The sequence below is a fragment of the Sus scrofa genome, unplaced genomic scaffold, assembly GCF_000003025.6.
Source record: "Sus scrofa isolate TJ Tabasco breed Duroc unplaced genomic scaffold, Sscrofa11.1 Contig690, whole genome shotgun sequence".
Classification (NCBI taxonomy): Eukaryota; Metazoa; Chordata; class Mammalia; order Artiodactyla; family Suidae; genus Sus; species Sus scrofa.
The window spans coordinates 49,355-72,414 of record NW_018085287.1 but is presented as its reverse complement, the minus strand read 5'-3'; the positions used below and the strand labels follow the sequence as shown (position 1 = coordinate 72,414).

The following is a 23,060-nucleotide window of genomic DNA, read 5'->3' as shown; positions in this document are numbered from 1 at the left end:
ACTCATTATCTCCAGGGGCAGGGCTGTAACCCAGCAGGACAGGATGGCAGGGGAAGATGACAGGGGAAGCTCTAACCTGTCAGGTGATGGGTGCAGGCATTTGGAAACTCAGGAAAGCTTGGTCCCCCAACCCTCACCTTCCTCACTCTTCCTCTCTCTATTCCTCTTAGGAGTTCAGGGAACATAATGATGTGGACTCTTAAGTTCCCGGGTTTGACATGACTCAGGCCAGCGATGGACCACCCAGGTAAAAGCAGCTCCCAGATTTCTCTGGGTCTGAGCATCAAACCAGTGGCTCACATGGGTACACTTTTAAGTGACACCACCTGGATCCCAGTAGATGAGGCTGTTGGCTGGCCTGGACCTGAAAGTGTACTTCAGCCCCTTCTCCATCTCACCTTCATTCTCTTCCATCCACCTCCCACTCCTCCATCTCCTCGTGCATGGTCCTCCCACTCTCCCTTCTCCATCTACATTTCCTCCATCATCCCCCTCCCCATGCATCAAAATTTTATTTTCTTCCCCACAGTCCTGTCTTTAATGCTCCTCATCACTCACCTGCTTTCTCCATCCTCCTGCATCCACCTTTTCTCCTACATCCATCTCTCCTCTGACTTGACCTTCCTTCCTCCCCATCCTCCTTCTCCTCCTGTGCCTGCATCCTCTCCCCTCCACCTCCTACAACCTTTCCCCTCCCTCCTATTCCCCCTCTTCCACTTCTGGTCCAGGATTCTGAGCTCTGACCTCAGGCTCCTGACAGGGACTGAGGCACCTCTGTCAGCAGCCCACATTTCACAGAGGCCTAAGGGGATTGTGCATATGGTGGTTGGTGCTGGGTGTCCTTGTCACCTCAACCTCAGACCAGAGTGGTCCAGGCACCCACCATGGGCTTCTTTACTTGAAGTGTCAGTAGGGGCTGAGGGCACAGCAGTTGCTCACCTTTCTGATTTTCACTTTTGGATGTGGGCCTCTCCTCAAGATGGTAACGAGGTAACCAGGCGGGTGTGGGGATCAGGTGGGTCAGAGCAGGGCAGGCAGGTGAGTGAGCGTCAGAGCAGGTCAGTGACCACAAGGGCCTCCAACTGCCTGGGGACACAAAGCAGAATGGGTTCAGAGCACCAGATACAACTCTGGGGTCTCTGCCATTCCAACCAATATGGTGCCCATCCCACTGGCCAGGAGCATCACTGACTTCTTGACCTGAAAAGTGACTTTCTTTTCTGGGAGGGTCCTCTGTCCACACAGGGGAGCATCAGCAGGGGGAGATGGAGACTGGCTGTGCTGGAAACTTGCAACCAGCTGGCCCACCAACACTTCTTGCACTCCTCCTCTCCCCTGCCTGATTGCAGTGCCAGGAGGATTCTGATGTGGACCCTAAGCCCTTGCCATTGGATTTGAATCAGGCCAGCTATTTCATACCACCTTGTCCTCACCCAGCTTCCTGAGGTCCCTGGGACTTAGCATCAACCCAGGGTCTCAGTAGGGTACAAGCATTGCAGGGACCCCATCCAGATCCCAATAGAGCTGGTTCTGGGCTGGCATGGACCCCCTGCTCCCCGCTCCATCCATCCATCCATCTAGGACAAAGGTCAGATGTCTGGGTCAGTATTAAGCACATAACCAAGGAGGTTATCCTCTCCAGGGACAGGGCTGTAACATGGCAGGAGAAGTTGACAGGAGCAGGTGTTACCTGGCAGGTGAGGGACCTGGGCAAATAGGTCTTCACTAACATTTGGACCCCAACTCTGACCTTCATTCATTCCTCCTCTCCCCTCTCACTTAGGGTTTCCAAGAAAGTACTCAAGTGGACTCTAAGCCCTTGCAGTTTGACTTGACTCAGGCTGGAAATTTGCCACCCAGGCCGCACCACGCTGCTGGATTTCACCAGGTCCAAGCATCAAACCAGGAGCTCACTCAGGTACACCCTTTAAGAGACCCCACACAGCTCCCCACCACCTGCTCTGGGATGGCCTGGACCCCTGCTTCCCCTCCCTCCTCCTCCATCTTTCCTTCAACCTCTTCCATCCATCCATGTCCTCCTCCTCAGTCCTTTCCTCCCTCTCCTCTATCTATTCCTCTTCCTCCTCCTGCTCTTCATGCTTTTCCTGATCCATCTTCCTTGCATCCACCACCTCTCCTCCATGTTGTCTCCTCTTCCTCTCCCTCTTGTCCCTACATCTCCCTCTTATTCACCTTCTCCCTCCATCCTGCTGCATCCACCTTTTCTCCTGAATCCATCTCTCCTCTTGCTAGACCTTCCCATCCTCCGCCTCCTCCTGCATCCTCCTGCACCTCCTTCAGCCTCACCTGTCCATCCTTCTACCTCACTTCCTTTTCTGGACAAGAGCCTGATCTCTAACCTTGGGCTCCTTGCAGGGTGTCAGGCACCTCTGGCAGCAGCCTGTAGTTCATGGAACCCAGAAGGGGCTTCATGCTCAGGGATTGGGCTAGAGGTCCTTGTCACATCGACCTCAAATCCACGTGCTCCAGGCACCCACCACAGTCCTCTTCCCTTGAGATATTGGTAGAGGATGAGGGTGCAGCTCAAGCCCACCTTTCTAACGCTCCCTATTGGATGTGGGCCTCTCCTCTCAAGATGATAAGAAGGTAAGCAGGTGGGTGTGGAGATCAGGTGGGTTTGATCAGGGCCAGAAGATGTGTAGGCTTCAGAGCAGGTCAGTGACCACAAGAGCCTCCACCTGCCTGGGGACATGAGGCAGAGTGGGTTCCAGGCAGCTGGCATAACTGCAAGTTCATTCTAATTCCTCACAATATTGGGCTAAGGTCAGAAGTAAGGGTCAGTACTGAGCCCAAAATGAAGGAGGTCATCCTTTTCAGGGACAGGTCTGTAACCCAGCAGGGGAGGATGACCACAGACAGGTGTAGCCTGACAGGTGATAGACTCGGGCACATGAAAACTCAGGAACACCTGGTCCCTAACCCTGCTCTTTCTTCACTCCTCCTCCCCCCTCCTCTCCCCTCCATCTTGGGGTTCCCTGGTGGACCCTAAGTCATTGCCATTGGACTAGAATTAGACCAGCAATTTCCCACCCAGGCCTTCCCTAGCTCCCTATGGTTAGCGAGTTTGCAGCATTAAATTAGGATGTAAATCAAGTATACTCTCTAGCAACTCAACTTGGAACCCAAGACCAACTCTCAGGGCTGGCCTGGACCCCCTGCTTCTCCTCCACATCCTCTTCCATCTCTGCTTCATCCTCTTCCATCCACTTCTTGCACCATCCATCTCCTCCTGCTCAGTCCTCCCCCGCTTTTAACTCTTCCTCCTCCATCAGTTGCCTAACACTCCTTCCATCTTTTTTCTTTTTTCTCTCACTCCTGTCTTCATTTCTCGTCCTCACTCACCACTCCTCCCTCCCTCATCCTACATCCAACTCTGGTGTAGTTGGACTTTCTTTCCTCCCATCCTTCTCCTCTCCTGCATCTGCTTCCCTTCCTTCTTCTCCATGTCTTCCTTTTCTGGGCCAGGTGTCTGAGATGCAAGCTCTGTGCTTGGTGCTGGAGGTTCTTATCACCTCCTCCCCAGCCCTGAATCATCCAGGTACCCACCAGTGACCTGTTCTTGAGGTGTTGGTATGGGGTGAGGGTGCAGCTCCAGCTCACCTTTCTCACTTACTGTTGGATGTGGGCCTCTCCTTTCAAAATTGTAACAAGGTATCCAGTCGGGTGGGGGATCAGGTGGGCCAGAGAATGTTGGGCAGACAGATGAGCAGGCGTCAGAGCAGGTCAGTGACCACGAGGGCCTCCAACTGCCTGGGGACACAAAGCAGAGTGGCTGTCAGACAGCAAGCAGAATTGTGAGTTCACTGTCATTCCCCCCACAGTGGAGTTGATGTCAGAGATCAGGGTCAACATTGAGCGCATAACCAGGGAGGTCATCCTCTCCAGGGACAAGGCTGTCAGGAGAAGGTGACTGGGGCAGCTGTAGCCTGGCAGGCAATGGACTTGGGCATATCAACCCTCAGGAACACTTGGTCTCCTAACCCTGACCTTCCTTCACTCCTCCATCTTAGAGGTTTCTGGGAGGATAGTGATGTGGACCCTCAGTTTTTGCCTTTGGATTTGAATCAGGACAGAGATTTCCCACCCAGGCCTCACCCAGCTGCCTGAGGTTCCCTGGGTCACAGCATCAAACAAGGTGCTCCCTCAGGTACAACTTTTAAGAAACACCATTTGGAACTCAATACAGCAGACCCTGGGCTGGTCTGGACACCCTGCTTCTCTTTCACTCCCCTCTCCATCTCACCTGCATTCTCTTCCATCCACCTCCATCTCCCCACTTCTCCTCCGCTTCCTTCCTCCTGCTATTCCCCAACCATCTGTCTTTTACTACCTCACCCTCCTGTATTTTATACTCCTCTTCAATCATCTCGTCCTTCCTCCTTTCTCCATCCAATTCTGGTCCAGCTAGACCTTCCTTCCTCCCCATTCTTCCCCTCTTCCTCCTCCAGGACTTGGATTCTCTCCCCTCCTTCCTCCTCCCCCTCTTCCCTTCTGGGCCAGGAGTCTGAGCTGTCACCTCAGGCTCCTCAAAGGGACTTGGGCATTCTGGCCCTGAGGGGTGCTGCATGCTCAGTGGTTGGTGCCGGCAGTCCTTGTCACCTCAGCCCCAGACCTGAGTGGTGCAGGCACCCACCAGTGGCCTCTGTCCTTGAGGTGTTGGTAGTGGGTGAGGGAGAAGTTCAAGCTCACCTTTCTGACTCTCACTGTTGGACTTGGGCCTCTCCTCTCAAAATGGTGAAAAGGTAACCAAGCGGGTGTGAGGATCAGGTGGGTCAGAGCAGGGTGGGCAGGCGAGTGAGTGTCAGAGCAGATCAGCAACTCTGAGGGAGTCCAGTAGCCTGGTGACATGAAGCAGAGTGGGTATAAGGCAGGGTGCAGAACTCTGGGATCCCTGCCTTTCCACCCACAGTGGAAATGGGCCATCCCCTTGGCCAAGAGCAGCATTGAACTCTTGACCTATAAAATGACTTTCCTTTGGTATGAGATCCTCTCTCCACACAGGGGAGTGGGACCAGGAGCAGGTGGAGCCTGGCTGAACTGGTCATGGGCACCTGGACTCTCATGACCAGCTGGTCCTCCAACCCTGATCTTCTTTAACTCCTCCTCTCCCGCTGCTTGTCAGAAGTGCCAAGTGGATACGGATGTGGACACAGCCCTTGCAGTTGGACTGGCATCAGGTCAATGATTTCCCACCTCATCCTCACCCAGCTCCCTGAGGTTCCTGAGGTCCAACCATCAAACCAGGGGCTCATTCAGGCATGGCTTTTGCAGGGACCCTTCCTGGAACCCATAGAGCTGGCTCGGGCTGGCCTGGACCCCCTGCTCCGCCTCCATCCATCCATCTCCTCCTGCTCCTTTGTCCTCCTCCTGCTACACTTTTCCTCCTGCTCCTTTGTTCTTTCCTCCCCTTCCCCTCCCTCTTTCCTCCACTTCGTCTCCTCCTGAAACCTGTCTAATATTCTTCCCACCGTGCCCCCACCTGGAGTCAGTTTTCTGAACTCTGACCTTGGGCCCCTCACATGGAATCAGGCACTGTGGGCAGCAGCCTTCACCCCTTGGAGACACAAGGGACTGCACGCAGCTGGCTCATGGTCAGGGCTGGGTTTGGCATCATCTTGGCTGAGACCAGGGAGGACTGAGTCACCAACCCGCTTGCCCCTGTCCCCAAGAGTCAGTATGCAGTGCAGGTTTTTCTTACCTTTCTGGCCTCTTGCTGTTAGAGCTTGTCTCTGCTGTATAAATGGACCCAGGTTCAGGTCGGTGGGTCAGATCAGGGAAGGCAGGCGAGTGTCAGAGCAGGTCAGAGACCACAAGGGCCTCCAACTGCCTGGGGACACAAAGCAGAGAGGGTGCTATGCAGAGGGTGGAACTTGGGAGGTTGCTGCTAATCCACCCAAAATAGGACCAAGGTCAGAGGTCAGTGTTAGCACTGAATCTATAACCAAGGAGGTCATCTCCTCCAGGGACAGGACAGTCAGCTGGCAGTGGAAGGTGACTGGGCCAGCTGTAGTATGGCAGGCAATGAACCCGGGCACACGGCCCCTCAGAAACACTTGGTCCCCCAACCATGACCTTTCTTCACTCCTCCTCTCCCCCTCCCTATTAGCAGTTCCAGGACAGTAGTGATGTGGACACTAACCCCTTGCCAATGGACTTAAATCAGGCCAGAGACTTTCCACCCAGGCCTCACACAGCTCCCTGAGGTTCCCAGAGTCCAAGCATCAAACCTGGGGCTCACTACACCACTGAAGCAACCTCATCCAGATTGCAGTACCACCTGCTCTAGGCTGGCATAGATGCCCTATTTCCCCTCCTCTTGGTCCTCCACCTCTCCTTCTTCCTCTTCTATCCATCACTTCCATCCATCCGTCTTGTCCTGCTTAGTTCTCCCCCTCCTCCATCTACTCCTCCTCCATCTACTTCTCCTCCTCCTCCATCTTTCTGCTCTACTTCCTTCATCCTTACTCTTCTTACTCTCACTCCTGCCTTTTTAACTCCTCCTAATTCACCTCTTCTCTTGAGCCTCCTGTATCCACCCTTCTACTTTCATCTCTTCTTGGCTAGACCTCCCTTCCTCCACCTCCTCCTCCTCTTCCTGCATCATCTCTCCTCCTTCCTTCTCCCCCCCCCCTTCCTTTTCTGGGCCAGGGTTCTGAGCTCTCACCTCAGGCTCCTCACAGGGACTCAGGCTCTCTGGCAGCAGCCCACACCCCACAGAGCCCTGAGTGGGCTACATTTTCAGGGGCTTGGTGCTGGAGGTCCCCGTCACCTCAGGCTCAGACCTGAGTGGTCCACACACCAACCAGTGATCTCTCTGTCCTTGAGGTGTTGATAGGGTCAAGGGTGCAGCTCATGCTCACCTTTCTGACTCTCACTGTTGGATATGGGCCTCTCCTCTCAAAATGATAATAAGTCACCCAGGAAGGTGTGGGGTTCAGGTGGGTCAGAGCAGGGTGGGCAGGTGAGCGAGCATCAGAGCAGGTCAGCAACCACAAGGGCCTCCAACTGCCTGGGCACAGGAAGCAGAGTGGGTGCCAGGCAACAGACAGAACTCTGGGGTCACTGCCATTCCACCCACAGTGGAGCCCACCCATTGGCCAGGAGCAGCCCTGAACCGTTGGCCTGAAATTTGACTTTCCTTAGGGGGAGGGTCGTCTCTCCACGCAGGGGAGGGTGGCCGGGATGCAGTGGAACTGGGCACCTGGACCCTCACAACCAGCAGTCCCTGAACCCTGATCTTCCTTCACTCCTCCTCTCCTACTGCTTGTTAGTAGCGTCAAGAGGGTACTGATGTGAAGAGTAAGCTCTTGTGGTTAGTCTTGAATCAGGCCAGTGATTTCCCACACAGGCCTCAATCAGTACCTTGAGGTTCCCCAGATCTGAGCATCAAACCAAGGGACCACTCAAGTAAAATATCTACAGGGACCCCAACATGACTCTCAAGGAACTGGCTTGGGTTGGTCTTGGCCTCCTGTCCTCCTGCTCCCCCTTTCTATGCTGGTCCTCTTCCTGCTCATCCTTTTTGCCCTGTTCCTTCACTGTTCATCTTTCCTCCTCCCCTGCACCACCTCCTCCTGCCCCCATCCTCCCACCTCCATTTATCCTCATCTTCATTTTCCTCTCACCTACCCCCCTTACCCACTCCAGAAATCTAAGCTCTGACCTTGGCCTCCTTCATGAGCCTGGGCGCTGTGGCTGCAGCTGGCACCCCTCGGCTCCCTGAGGGGCTGCATCCCCCGGCTCACCTTCTGTGCTCCAGTGTTGGTGTCAGCTCAGCCACAGCTCATGGGGAAGGGGGTCACCTGCCAAGTGGCCTCTGTGCCCAAGGTGCCCATTAGGGATGAGGGTGCCTCTCTTGCTCACCTTTCTGAGCTCTCGCTGTTGGAGGTGCGCCTCTCCTCTAGAAACAGTGACAAGGTGGATGAGGGGGATGGTGGGTCAGAACAGGACAGACAAGCAAGCTCCAGAGCAGGTCAGAGACCACAAGAGCTCCCAACTGCCTTCGGACACGAAGCAGAGTGGGTGCCAGGCAGCATTGGAATTATGATGTCACTGCCATTCCATCCATGAGGGCCCATCTCATTGGTCGGCATCAGCCCTGAGCCCCTTACCTGGAAGCTCTTGCCTTCGGGGGAGGGTCCTGTGACCAAACTGATCTCCCCCGGAGGCCTGGCCTTGTCCCACTGTCCCTTGGCCCACCTCCCCAGGTGTCCAGCACCACTTGGAAGGGTGTGTATCACAGTCGTGCTCTGTTCCTGCCCCCAGGACACTGCAGAGCTTTTGCACTTATACCAACGCTAGGGACCATCATTAACTTGGGGCCAGTATCAGTGGCTGTGTAACATGTGTATTATGGATCTATCATGATTTTATTAAAGGTCCTTATTTTGGAGCTCTCAGGTCTTTCCATTTGCCAAACACCCAGGAGCCCAGGGGGAGCCCCAGGCCCTTGCTGCTCCCCCACGTGGAGGTCCTGTCAGTCACCTCTGCCTGTGGTTATAAATAAGGGTATTTGTGGTGCTCCACTGACCCCAGCTTCAGTCTCTCAGCCCTCCTGACCCTCAAACCTTTCCTCCCAGCTCTGACCTTAAAAGCTGTTGAGCTAAGTGCCTGCTGTCAGGGCTTTTGCGCTCCATCTGCATGTTTCTTAGTAGTGAGGTCAATAGGCATATTTTCTCTCTCCTCCCTTTGTATTGTGATTTATATGTCACATCATTTTCCAGCTGTTTGCCATATGTTTATCTGTAGAAATTCCTCAATAAGGACTTTAGAGGAGTTCCCGTCGTGGTGCAGTGGTTAACGAATCCGACTAGGAACCATGAGGTTGCGGGTTCGGTCCCTGCCCTTGCTCAGTGGGTTAACGATCCGGCGTTGCCGTGAGCTGTGGTGTAGGTTGCAGACGCGGCTCGGATCCCGCTTTGCTGTGGCTCTGGCGTAGGCCGGTGGCTACAGCTCCGATTCAACCCCTAGCCTGGGAACCTCCATATGCCGCGGGAGCGGCCCAAGAAATAGCAACAATAACAACAACAACAACCAAAAAGACAAAAGACAAAAAAAAAAAAAAAAAAATGACTTTAGAAGTGCAAATGTCTTTTCAGTTTCAAATTTTCCTTTACTTCATTGAGGGGCCCCCATGCACATACTTGACTTCTGTGTGTTTTGAACCTGTCCCTTTTTATAAGCAGCCTCTAGGATTTTGTCTGACTTAGCAAGACTTTTCCTATGTATGTTAGTCTTGTATTAGGTTTATCTTCTTAGCTGCCAGGGCCTCCCCTCTTGAACATTTTTTTTCCAGTTTTTCTAGCTATTGTTGCTTAGTTACTCTGCAGGTGAACTTTTAAAGCTGCCCAAGCAGGCCTCAAAAGAGCTGGTATGACATTTTCCCTGGGGTCATCTGTGTCATCCACTTAGGGAGAAGCAGGTTCATGGAGGCAGTGGACATTGATGGTGGTGGGCTTGAGAATTTCCTGTCTGGGCCTGGGGTGGGGTCTGCAGGCTGCATAGTCACCTTTCTACAGGGAGGGGTGGGTTTGTGGGGGCCTCTGTAGCTTCACTGACACCAAGAGCCTCCTAAAGTATAGCAACCTGGGAGTTCCCATTGTGGCTCATTGGAAATGAATCTGTCTTGTATCCATGAGGATGTGGATTTGATCCCTAATTCTGCTCAGTGAGTTAAGGATCCAGCATTCCTAGAAGTTTTTGTGTGGGTTTCAGGCTTGGCTCTGGCTGTGACATAGACTTGGAGCTGCAGCTGTGATTCAGTCCGTAGCCTGGGAACTTCCTCATGCCACACCCGAGGCCCTAAAAAAAAATAAGTTAAAAAAAAAAAGTGATTAAGGCCACTGGTGGACCCAGGCCAGTCCATAGGGCTGGTGGCCTGGATTACAGCAAAGTCACCTGGTACAGGTGTCCCCTTTAGCCCTGCCTCTGACAGTGGCACATGTATGCTTTCTGCATGTGACCATGCAAATGTGCTGTGTGGGTGGGCATCTGGCTCCTCCTCTGGGCCCAGCTGACCCACCCTGCACACAAGAAACTCATCACTTTCACCCACAGCATGGGGTGGAGCAGGCATGGCTGCTGCCCATTCTCCCTCCCTCACCTAGGTATGTGCTGAGGGTACAGAGGGGTATGGACACTGGTCCAGCACTGGTCCAGTACTGTCCAGCAGGCCAGGAATCCACAGCCCTTCCCATCACCTACCCTCCTGGCTGCCGGGGCTTGGATATGGTGACCACATGAGGGAAGTTCAGTCCCGCATGGGTCAGCAGGAGTGGTTGCCCAGCTCCCAAGGCTTGAGTGGCTGGGGATCCTGGAGCATCAACTCACTGCCTCTTCCCCTAAGGGTGTCAGATGGGGTCCCCCACTGTCAAGGAAATAGAGGAGAACTGAGGTTGACCATGGCCATGGGTTGATCCTGCTCAGCCAGTCCTCCTGCTTTGGGCTCTTGCCCTTTAACTTGTATCCTGCCCCCAGAGCAGCAGCCACAAAGGCCTGGATACCCTACCAATCACACCCACCATCGCCACCTTCCTTGGGATAATGTCTCAGGGAGCCCTGCTCCCACTCCCCTGCTCCAGTTTTCTCTTCACTCAGCACCCATGAACCACTTTAAAATATTCTACTGATTTCCACTGTTTCTAAGTTCACATGGGCTGGGTGCCCTCTGTTCTAGTTCTCTGTGCCCTGCACAGCTCCTGGACACAGAGCACAGGCCCCAGAATGAAATCAGTTTAAACACGTGTGGCAGAAAGCATCAGTTCTAGAGATGCTCCTGGTTAACAACACTGTCCTGTGCATGCAAGTCAAAAGGATAGATTTCATGATTATATCACAGAAAAAAAAAAAAAAAGAAAAATGAGGTGCAAACGATGTAAAGTAAGACATTAAAAATAAAGCCCAGTACGGCAGTCACTACAATAATTGTAAAACAGCCTCACTTACTCTTTGAAAGTAGTGATTTTAAACAACAACAAAAAAAAAGTTCTATCTAAATGCAGGTAAGGCTGGCATTTTTTGGGGGGGGGTTCAGGATTCTGTGTTGTCAGTGCAGGGGCTTGGGTTGCTACTGTGGCATAGGTTTGACTCCTGGCCCAGAAATTTATGCATGCTGCAGACATGGCCAAACAAACAAAAGCAAAACCTAACACATTTCAGAAACACATGTGTAGGTATTTCCCATTGTAGCTCAGCAGGTTAAGACCCTGAATAATATCCATGAGGAAGCAGGTTTGATCCCTGACCCTGCTCAGTGGGTTAAGATTCCTGCATTGCGGAGGGAGAGGACAAGATGGCAGAGGAGTAGGGGGACACGCTCGCCCTCTCCCACAAACACAACAAAAAAAGCACATCTACAGAAGAAATGACTCGCACAGAACAGCAACCAATCGCTGGCAGAGGAACCTAAACTCCAATAACAGCAAGAAGTTCGTGACATTATTGGGCAGAACGGGAGAAAAGAGGAGAGTGAGAGAAGGTGAATCCGAGCGGGACGGGGCGCTCCCGAAAGGGAACTGCGGAGGAGAAAGGGATCCCGCACCCTGGAAAGTCTCCTACCGGGCGAAAGATCAAATGAACCGGAGGAATCCCCAGATGCAGAGAAGAGTGTAGCAGTAAGTCGGAGTACGGAAAAACGGATCAAGAACCCAACGGACCATCTGAACTACGGGCACAGTCACCAAAAATTGAGACGCCTGGGTGGGGGCTGGGCACCGAATCCTCGGCTCCAGAGGTTAGTCCCCGGGAAAGGGCCGGGGGTCACCTGGGTGGGGGCTGGGCACCGAGACCTCGCCTCTGAAGGTTGGTCCCCGAGAGGGGGCCGGGGGACGCCTGGGTGGGGGCTGGGCACCGAGAACTCGGCTCCAGAGATTAGTCCCTGGGCTAGGGGGGCGGGGAAGAGCGGAAACTGCTTGGGAGGTCTCTAAACCATTTGACGGGGCAGAGACTGCCTGGGAGACTAGAAAACAAAGCTGTTGCAGAGGAAGGGAGCAATACTCTAGGGGCGGGGAAGTGGAAAGCCGCCTCAGAGGGAACCTGGGAGAAGAGCCTGGTCTGCGCCCGTGCTGGGGAGCGGAGAGAAGATGGGGTGGGTTCCCATAGAATACCCCCCACGCCACAGCAAGCTTACAGGCCCGCTAGCTAGCAGAAAGCTGTGCTTCCCAGTGCATTCCCTCCCCCCACCCCCGCCACCCCCTACGCTCTCGCCGAACCTGGGGCTGCCTGCCATCCAGGAGGGCTGGCCTCAACAATTGCCTGAAGATTACTACCGCAGGGGGTCTCCCTGCGCAGGCCTGCTTGCCCTTTGGAGGGGCTACACTTCCACAGAGCAGCACCAAACACCACCAGCCCCCTAGAAAAGGCCTGCAGCCCAGAAAAGCTAGAACAAGCCTAGCCAGGCCGTGAATAGATCGACCTAATTCTCCGACGGTTTTTCTGAGACGGGCTCCCCCGGGGAGGAGCCTCTTGGGTCTCCAAGGGCCTTGCTACCCGCCCAAGACCCCAGGGGGTGCTAAGACCTAGTGGACCAGCTGCATAGGACTGCCAGCTCCAGGCAGGACCCCCTGCAGCCCAGAAAAGCTGCAACAAGCCTGGCTGAATCTGGAAAAGATCTCAGACGGTTTTTCTGAATCGGGCTGCCCTGGGGAGGAGCCTCTTGAGTCTCCAAGGGCCCTGCTACCTGCCCAAGCCCCCAGGGAATGCTGAGACCTAGTGGACCAGCTGCATAGGACTGCCAGCTCCAGGCAGGACCCCCTGCAGCCCAGAAAATCTGCAACAAGCCTGGCCGAATCGGGAAAAGATCTCAGACGGTCTTTCTGAGTCGGGCTGCCCTGGGGAGGAGCCTCTTGAGTCTCCAAGGGCCCTGCTACCCGCCCAAGACCCCAAGGGGTGCTGAGACCTAGTGGACCAGCTGCATAGGACTGCCAGCTCCAGGCAGGACCCCCTGCAGCCCAGAAAAGCTGCAGCAAGCCTGGCCGAATCGGGAAAAGATCTCAGACGGTCTTTCTGAATCGGGCTGCCCTGGGGAGGAGCCTCTTGAGTCTCCAAGGGCCCTGCTACCCGCCCAAGACCCCAGGGGGTGCTGAGAACCAAGTGAAATCTGCTACCATCGTGGGGTGGACCTCCCAGTCCTGTCTGCCCTCAGGAAGTCCTCCTTTGCTTCAAAGAAACCCTGTTAGCCCCATCAACACTCCAGAAAAGCCACACTGCCTCAAAAAAGATTGACCAACAACGACAGCCCTCAGGAAATATTCCACGGCAGTGACAAGGCAAACACTACCCGATAACGGAGAGTACAACTCCCTCAGGAGAAAGAAGACAACAAGCAAGATGAAGAAGCTGAGAAACCACCCCCAGTGAAACCAACAGGAGAACTCACCTAAAACAGTCAACAATGAAACAGATCTCAGCAGTCTGACAGACCTGGAATTCAAAAGAGAAATAGTGAAAATACTGAAGGAATTAAGAGAAGATATGAACAGTAATGCAGATACCCTCAGAAAGGAGCTAGAAAATATAAGGAGGAGCCAAGAAAAACTAGAACATTCATTTGCAGAGATGCAAACTGAACTAGGGGCAGTAAAAACCAGAATGAATAATGCAGAAGAACGAATCAGTGATATGGAAGATAGAATAATGGAAATCACTCAATCCAGTCAGCAGACAGAAAACCGAATCAAAAAACTGGAAAGCAATATAAGAGACCTATGGGATAATATAAAGCGGGCCAATCTACGCATAATAGGAATTCCAGAAGGAGTAGAAACAGATAAGGGAATGGAAAATATATTTGAAGAAATTATTGCTGGAAACTTCCCAAATCTAAAGGATACTGGATTCAAGATACAAGAAGCACAGAGGGCCCCAAACAAACTGAACCCAAACAGACCCACACCAAGACACATCATAATAAAAATGGCAAAAGTTGGTGATAAAGAGAGGATCCTAAAGGCAGCAAAAGAAAAACAGAATGTTACCTACAAGGGAACCCCCATAAGAATATCAGCTGATTTCTCTACAGAAACACTACAGTCCAGGAGGGAATGGCAAGAGATATTTAAAGTGCTCAAAGGAAAAAATATGCAACCTAGAATACTCTATCCAGCAAGAATATCATTTAAAATAGAAGGGGAAATAAAAATTTTTCCCAACAAACAAAAACTTAAAGAATACAGCAACACAAAACCCAGGTTAAAGGAAATATTGAAAGGGCTTCTCTAAACCAAAAAGAAAGGAAGGAAAGGGAAGAAAAAAGAAAAGAAAAAAAAGAAGAAGAAGAAGAAGAAAAAGAACTAGGACTGAGGAAACCGCAATCAGAGAGCAGTCACTCAAATAAGCCAGCATACAGATTTAATCATGAACATGCTTCAAACAAAATAAAATTAAAAAGAAAAAAATAAAAGAGTCATCAAAACCATAAAATGTGGTCAAGGGATGTTAGGAGGTAAATAATCCTTTTTGTTTGAATGTATGTCTCTCTTCTTAATTTTAATATAATAATGAAGTGTTTGAACTTACAGGACCATCAGGCTAAAACACACAATTATGGGAAGGGGTTAGCATACTTAAAAAAAAGGGCAACCACAAGCCAAAACCAAATATTGCATTTGCAAAAAATGAAAAAAAAATACACTCAAGCAGATAATAACAGGAGACCATCCAACCAAAAAAAAAAAGGAAAAAAAAAAAAAAAGAAGAATGGAGAACCATAGAATCAACTGGAACACGAGGATCAAATGGCAATAAATAATCATCTATCAATTATCACCTTAAATGTCAATGGACTGAATGCCCCAATCAAAAGACACAGAATGGCTGAGTGGATAAAAAGGCAAAAACCTTCAATATGCTGCCTACAAGAAACTCACCTTAGGACAAAAGATACATATAGATTGAAAGTGAAAGCGTGGGGGAAAATATTTCACGCCAATAGACATGACAGAAAAGCAGGAGTCGCAACACTCATATCAGACAAAATAGACTTTAAAACAAAAGACATAAAGAAAGACAAAGAAGGACACTATTTAACGATTAAGGGATCCATCCAAGGAGAGGATGTTACTATCATCAACATATATGCCCCAAACATAGGAGCACCCAGATACATACAACAAATATTAACAGACATAAAGGGAGATATTGATGAGAATACAATCATAGTAGGAGACCTAAATACCCCCCTCACATCAATGGACAGATCCTCTAGACAGAAAACCAATAAGGCAACAGAGATCCTAAAGGAAACAATAGAAAAGTTAGACTTCATTGATATCTTCAGGACACTACATCCAAAAAAATCAGAATACACATTCTTCTCAAATGCTCATGGAACATTCTCAAGAATCGACCACATATTGGGACATAAAGCGAATCTTAATAAATTTAGGAGCATAGAAATTATCTCAAGTATCTTCTCTGACCACAATGCCATGAAATTAGAAATCAACCATGGGAAAAGCAAAGAGAAAAAACCTACTCCATGGAGACTAAACAACATGCTACTAAAAAACCAATGGGTCAATGAGGAAATCAAGAAGGAAATTAAAAACTACCTTGAAACAAATGATAATGAAGACACAACCTCTCAAAATCTCTGGGATGCTGCGAAAACAGTGCTCAGAGGGAAATTTATAGCAATACAGGCCTTTCTCAAAAAAGAAGAAAGATCCCAAATTGACAACTTAACCCTCCACCTAAATGAATTAGAAAAAGAAGAACAAAAAAGTCCTAAAGTCAGCAGAAGGAAGGAAATTATAAAGATCAAAGAAGAAATCAATAAAATAGAGACTCAAAAAACAATAGAGAAAATTAATAAAACCAAGAGCTGGTTCTTTGAAAAGGTGAACAAAATTGATAAACCCCTGGCCAGACTCACTAAAAAGAGGAGAGAAAGAACCCAAATCACCAAAATTATAAATGAAAAAGGAGAAATCACAACGGATACAGCAGAAATACAAAAAACCATAAGAGAATACTATGAACAACTATATGGCAATAAGTTTGACAATCTGGAAGAAATGGACAATTTTCTAGAATCTTACAGCCTGCCAAAACTGAATCAAGCAGAAACAGACCAACTGAACAGACCGATCACTAGAAATGAAATTGAAGAGGTCATAAAATCACTCCCTACAAATAAAAGTCCAGGACCAGATGGCTTCACAGGTGAATTCTATCAAACATATAAAGAGGAATTGGTGCCCATCCTCCTTAAACTCTTTCAAAAGGTTGAAGAAGAAGGAATACTCCCAAAGACATTCTATGAGGCCACCATCACCCTCATTCCAAAACCAGACAGAGATACCACCAAAAAAGAAAACTATCGCCCAATATCATTGATGAATATAGATGCAAAAATTCTCAACAAAATCTTAGCCAATCGAATCCAACAACATATCAAAAAAATTATACACCATGACCAGGTAGGGTTCATCCCAGGTTCACAAGGATGGTTCAACATACGCAAATCAATCAACATCATACACCACATTAACAAAAAAATAGTCAAAAATCATATGATCATCTCAATAGATGCAGAAAAAGCATCTGACAAAGTTCAACATCCATTCATGATTAAGACCCTCGCCAAAGTGGGTATAGAGGGAACATTCCTGAATATAATCAAAGCCATTTATGAAAAACCCACAGAAAATATAATCCTCAATGGGGAAAAACTGAAAGCCTTCTCACTCAAATCTGGAACAAGACAGGGATGCCCACTCTCACCACTGCTCTTCAACATCGTTTTGGAAGCCTTAGCCACAGCAATTAGACAAACAAAAGAAATCAAAGGCATCCATATAGGAAGAGAAGAGATCAAACTGTCACTGTATGCAGATGACATGATTCTATACCTAGAAAACCCTAAGGACTCAACCCCAAAACTCCTTGAACTGATTAATAAATTCAGCAAAGTGGCAGGATATAAGACTAACATTCAGAAGTCAGTTGCATTTCTGTATACAAGCAATGAAACATTAGAAAAGGAATACAAAAATACGATACCTTTTAAAATTGTACCACACAAAATCAAATACCTCGGAATACACCTGACCGAAGAGGTAAAGGACCTATATGCCGAGAACTATAAAACCTTAATCAAAGAAATCAAAGAAGATGTAAAGAAATGAAAAGATATTCCATGTTCCTGGATTGGAAAAATCAATATTGTGAAAATGGCCATCCTACCCAAAGCAATCTACAGATTCAATGCAATCCCTATCAAATTACCCATAACATTTTTCACAGAACTAGAACAAACAATCCAAACATTTATATGGAACCACAAAAGACCCAGAATCACCAAAGCAATCCTGAGAAACAAAAACCAAGCAGGAGGCATAACTCTCCCAGACTTCAAGAAATAGTACAAAGCCACAGTCATCAAAACAGTGTGGTACTGGGATCAAAACAGACAGACAGACCAATGGAACAGAATAGAGAATCCGGAAATTAACCCTGACACCTATGGTCAATTAATCTTTGACAAGGGAGGCAAGAACATAAAATGGGAAAAGGAAAGTCTATTCAGCAAGCATTGCTGGGAAACCTGGACAGCTGCATGCAAAGCAATTAGACTAGACCAATCCCTCACACCATGCACAAAAATAAACTCCAAATGGCTGAAAGACTTAAATATACGACAGGACACCATCAAACTCCTAGAAGAAAACATAGGCAAAACACTCTCTAACAGCAACATCATGAATATTTTCTCAGGTCAGTCTCCCAAAGCAATAGAAATTAGAGCAAAAATAAACCCATGGGACCTCATCAAACTGAAAAGCTTTTGCACAGCAAAGGAAACCCAAAAGAAAACACAAAGACAACTTTCAGAATGGGAGAAAATAGTTTCAAATGATGCAACCGACAAGGGCTTAATCTCTAGAATATATAAGCAACTTATACAACTCAACAGCAAAAAAACCAACAACCCAATGGAAAAATGGGCAAAAGACCTGAATAGACATTTCTCCAAAGACGATATACAGATGGCCAACAAACACATGAAAAAATGCTCAACATCGCTGATTATAAGAGAAATGCAAGTCAAAACTACCATGAGATACCACCTCACACCAGTCAGAATGGCCATCATTAATAAATCCACAAATAACAAGTGCTGGAGGGGCTGTGGAGAAAAGGGAACCCTCCTGCACTGTTGGTGGGAATGGAAACTGGTACAGCCACTATGGAGAACAGTTTGGAGATACCTTAGAAATCTATACATAGACCTTCCATATGACCCTGCAATCCCACTCTTGGGCATCTATCCGGACAAAGCTCTACTTAAAAGAGACACATGCACCCGCATGTTCATTGCAGCACTATTCACAATAGCCAGGACATGGAAACAATCCAAATGTCCATCGACAGAGGATTGGATTCGGAAGAGGTGGTATATATACACGATGGAATACTACTCAGCCATAAAAAAGGATGACATCATGCCATTTGCGGCAACATGGATGGAACTAGAGAATCTCATACTGAGTGAAATGAGCCAGAAAGACAAGGACAAATACCATATGATATCACTTATAACTGGAATCTAATATCCAGCACAAATGAACATCTCAGAAAAGAAAATCATGGACTTGGAGAAGAGACTTGTGGTTGCCTGATGGGAGGGGGAGGGAGTGGGAGGGATCGGGAGCTTGGGCTTATCAGTCACAACCTAGAATAGATTTACAAGGAGATCCCGCTGAATAGCATTGAGAACTTTGTCTAGATACTCATGTTGCAACAGAAGAAATGGTGGGGTAAAAACTGTAATTGTAATGTATACATGTAAGGATAACCTGACCCCCTTGCTGTACAGTGGGAAAATAAAATTAAAAAAAAAAAAGATTCCTGCATTGTCACAAGCTATGGCATATGTTGCAGATGTGGTTCAGATCTGGCATTGACGTGGCTGTGCCATAAGCTGGCAGCTGTAGCTCCAATTGTACTCTTAGCCTGGGAACTTCAATATGATGCAGGTGTGGCCTTAAAAAGACAAAAAACACAAACATACAAAACAAAACACATGCATAGCCAAAAATATACAAGTTTAGTGGGGAGTGGCCCTCTTGGGTATTTCAGACCCAGAACACAGTGACTTCTCTGTGGTGCCCTCGATACTTCCTTGTTGATGGTTTAAAAACCCACAGATTTGGAAGCAAAGATGCATTTCTCAGTGGATCACAGGTCTGAGCAGGATTCACAATGGGAATTAGAAATACTTAGAGTGACTACACCAACAGGCATGTGGGATGCAGCTCAAGTGGATTTCAGGAGAAGAGTGGATTCAGTGTGGTTGAACCAGGTGACAAGGGACACTGCAGGTCCATGAGTGGGTCATCAACTCATGGGGCTGGATGCAGAATAGGCTGAGTCAGTGGCAGGAGAACAGTTCTGAAGAGGGCCCAGGAGCTGGTCCTTCCAAAAAGCCTGGAGTCCATGATCATGCAGATGAGCACACAACTTGGGGGCCTGGTGGTGGATGAAAACTCCCCATGAGCCATAGTGGAGGCAGGGAACCACCTGCTCACCTGAAGCTCGAGTGTTTTGCCCAGGGGTCCAGTGGATGTGGCCTCGCTGCTAGTTTTCACTGAGCTCGCTGAATGCAGTGGGAGCCTTGTTGTTGGCAGAAATCCATTTGCGGTCTTGGCCAGATGGATGTGCACCAAGTGATGCCCACCAGGCCACCAGATGCCATGAAATTCTGGAGAGAGTGAGGGGAGTCTTGGGGCCTCTTCAGGACACGTGATTTTTCAGTGACAAGCAGGTCCCCGAAGCCTGTGGGGCCAGGCAACCAGAGTGCCTGGCCCCCTTCCACCCTACCCGGTCCCTGCAGAGGCACTAGGCTCTCCATCCCTCTGCATGTTCTGCCCTGCCAATGACCAGCACTGGGAGGCTGGCCAAAGCTCCACTCTTCTGACTGTTCCCAGACTGGCCCAGGCTGGAGAGTCCTGAGGGGATGCTACAAAGATACATCCACTTCACTGCCATGTGTGATCATCATCCACTTCGGATTTTCTGATCCCTACAGAGTTGAAAGTGCCAATGAAAATCAAAGGAACTGCACTACTTGCCCCTACCAGGTACTGGATGACACCTGCTGTGGCCCCAGGAGGCGTCCTAAACCTGATGCCTCAGGAGTGCTGAGACCCAGCTGGGATGGGTGAGTAGTGGGAACTCGATCTGTGTCCAGAGCTCTGTTATAGCTGCTCAGTATAAGTCCCACCCCAGGTCACACTGCAAAGGGACAGAGTCACAAAAGAGGACCTCCTCTGCCACCACATCTTCTGTTCATGCCTCTCTCTGTCCATCTGTCTCTCTGTCTCTGTATCTCTCTCTAGCTTGAACTCCACCAGCTCCTGGACTGAGTCCAGGCCCCTCACTTGCTGGCTGCCACGGCTGTGTAATCTGGTCCTGTAGTGCCCATACAGTGGCACCATCTCTTCCCATCTGGGGAGTCAGCCACACCACGATCACTGCAGAAAAGGACCAGCCCTGTGTTGCAGGTGACACGATGCCACATCTGTGTTCCCTTTGGATGGAAGTTTGGCAGGTCCCAACTCTGGCCCCAGCCTTTCCCTGGAGTGGGCATGACCCAGCAAGTCTGCTCCCCCTGCACAGCAGCCCCAAGAAACCCAGCTGCTTCCAAAAGCAAGAAAAACAGACAAACTGGGAGAGAAGAATCAAACTCCCCATTTGAAGAGGACATGGCTGACTAGACAATCTCAGGGCAGGTGCATGTGTCTTTTTCAAGGAAAGTTTCGTCTGGATGTATGCCCAAGAGTGGGATTGCTGGGTCATATGGTAGTTCTATGTATAGATTTCTAAGGTACATCCATCCTGTTCTCCATAGTGGTTGTTCAAGCTTACATTCCCACCAACAGTGCAGGAGGGTTCCCTTTTCTCCACACCCCCTCCAGCATTTGGTATTTGTGGACTTCTTAATGATGACCATTCTGACTGGTGTGAGGTAGTATCTTATAGTAGCTTTTTTTTTTTTTTGTCTTTTTTTTTTGCTATTTCTTGGGACGCTCCCGCAGCATATGGAGGTTCCCAGGCTAGGGGTCCAGTCGGAGCTATAGCCACCAGCATACGCCAGAGCCACAGCAACGCGGGATCCAAGCCGTGTCTGCAACCTACACCACAGCTCACGGCAACGCCGGACCGTTAACCCACTGAGCAAGGGCAGGGACCGAACCCGCAACCTCATGGTTCCTAGTTGGATTCGTTAACCACTGCGCCACGACGGGAACTCCTTATAGTAGCTTTGATTTGCATTTCTATAATAATCAGTTATGTGCATTTTTTCCTGTGCTTGTTGGCCATTTGTACATCTTCCTTGGAAAATGTCTATTCAGATATTTTGCCCATTTTTAAATTGAGCTGTTGGCTTTTTTGCTGTTGAATTTTATAAGTTACTTGTATATTCTAGGGATTAAGCTCTTGTCAGTTGTATCATTTGAAACTATTTTTCTCCCATTCTGTAAATTGTGTTTTCTTTTTGGTTTCCCTTGCTGTATAAAAGCTTGCCCATTTGATTAGTTCCCATTGGTTTATTTTTGCTTTTATTTCTGTTGCTTTGGGAGACTCTGACCTGAGAAAACATTTGTAAGTTTGGTATCAGACAATGTTTTGCCTATGTTCTCTTCCCAGAGTTTGATGGTATCTCCTCTTATATTTAAGTCTTTAATCCATTTTGAGTTTATTTTCATGCATGGTGTGAGGGTATGTTCTAGTTTCATTGATTTGCATGTAGCTGCCCAGGTTTCCCAGCAATGCTTGCTGAAAAGATGGTCTTCTTCCCATTTTATGTTCTTGCTTCCCTTGTCAAAGATTAATTGACCATAGGCGTCTGGGTTTATTTCTGGGTTCTCTATTCTGTTCCATTGGTCTGTCTGTTTTGGTACCACTACCACACTGTCTTGATGACTTTGGCTTTGTAATGTTGCCTGAAGTCTGGGAGAGTTATGCCTCCTGCTTGGCTTCTGTTCCTCAGGATTGCTTTGGCAATTCTGGGGCTTTTGTGGTTCCATATAAATTTTTGGATTGTTTGTTCTAGTTCTGTGAAATGAAACATGTTATGGGTAATTTGATAGGGATTGCATTGAATCTGTAGATTGCTTTGGGTAGAATGGCCATTTTTACAATATTTATTTTTCCATCCCAGGAGCATGGATTATCTTCATTGATTTTTAACTTCCCACTGGTGGACACAGAATTATGATGACCTGAGGAATAAAAGAGGTGGTTGGATTGTAAGCCTGCATTCTAGACTGCCTCAATTAATTTTACTTTATTTGCTCTTAGAGCATATCTGCCGCATATGGAAGTTCCCAGGTTAGGGGTCAAATGGGAGCTGAAGCTGCCGGCCTATACCTCAGCCACAGCAATGCCAGCTCTGAGCCATATCTGCAACCTACATCAGAGCTCACAGCAGTGCCAGATCCTTAACCCACTGAGTGAGTCCAGGGATCAATCCCATATCCTCATGGATACTGGTCAGGTTTGTAAACCTCTGAGCCACAACAGGAACTCTTAGACCTCCTTCAACCAAGTCTTCAGGCAAACAGTTGCCCCAGTGTCCCATCATGGAGGCAGTCCTGAGCACACAAACTCCTGGTGCTCCAGGGCTGACTGCATGACCATGTCCTCAAACAACAGAACAGATGGGAGTGACTCATATTCCCAAGACTTGTGTTTATAAAACCAGCCCCTACAGCAGAGACCCAGCAACCAAGCCAGCAGTTCTGAGGCAGAAGTAGGCCAGGCTGAGCTGTAAGCTCAAGACGAGTTTTCTATTTAGAGCCTCCTTGACAAAAGCAGCATCTACAAATGTGGGCCTTTAGGAAACTGAGAGCTTGGAGGTCCTGCATGGCTGCAAAAGAGCTGCCTCCTGGATGCCCTCAATCCCAAGGCCCAGGAGCACAGCCAGCCTCCTGCAGCATGTGCCCTCATGGAAAAGCCCCACCTGGATTCAAATCTGCCTTTGGCTATGGGGAAACTGCAGATACCAGGGCTTGTCAGGGGAATACCAGTGCCTG

General features: G+C 48.9%; 1 protein-coding gene and 1 long non-coding RNA gene across 3 annotated transcripts in view; one reads left to right on the top strand and one right to left on the bottom strand.

Annotated features, from left to right (window-relative positions):
* Window positions 1-20,875, bottom strand: part of LOC110259044 (USP6 N-terminal-like protein) — a 31,619-nt gene extending 10,744 nt beyond the window's left edge. Inside the window, exons 1-7 of one of the 2 annotated variants that reach the window (XM_021082337.1) lie at window positions 19,261-20,875; window positions 10,225-10,387; window positions 6,882-7,921; window positions 5,720-5,848; window positions 4,711-4,859; window positions 3,622-3,771; window positions 940-1,086 (exon numbers count right to left, since the gene is read on the bottom strand). The gene's annotated coding sequence lies outside the window, so the exon portion shown is untranslated. Of the gene's footprint in view, window positions 1-939; window positions 1,087-3,621; window positions 3,772-4,710; window positions 4,860-5,719; window positions 5,849-6,881; window positions 8,885-10,224; window positions 10,388-19,260 lie in introns of those variants that run through there. The other variant, XM_021082336.1, reaches the window with a different exon arrangement.
* LOC110259045 lies at window positions 53-20,135 on the top strand. The gene is made up of 3 exons (XR_002341310.1): window positions 53-247; window positions 1,784-1,918; window positions 20,051-20,135. It is a non-coding gene; the product is annotated as an uncharacterized LOC110259045 (long non-coding RNA).
* Window positions 20,876-23,060: the final 2,185 nt, after the last annotated feature.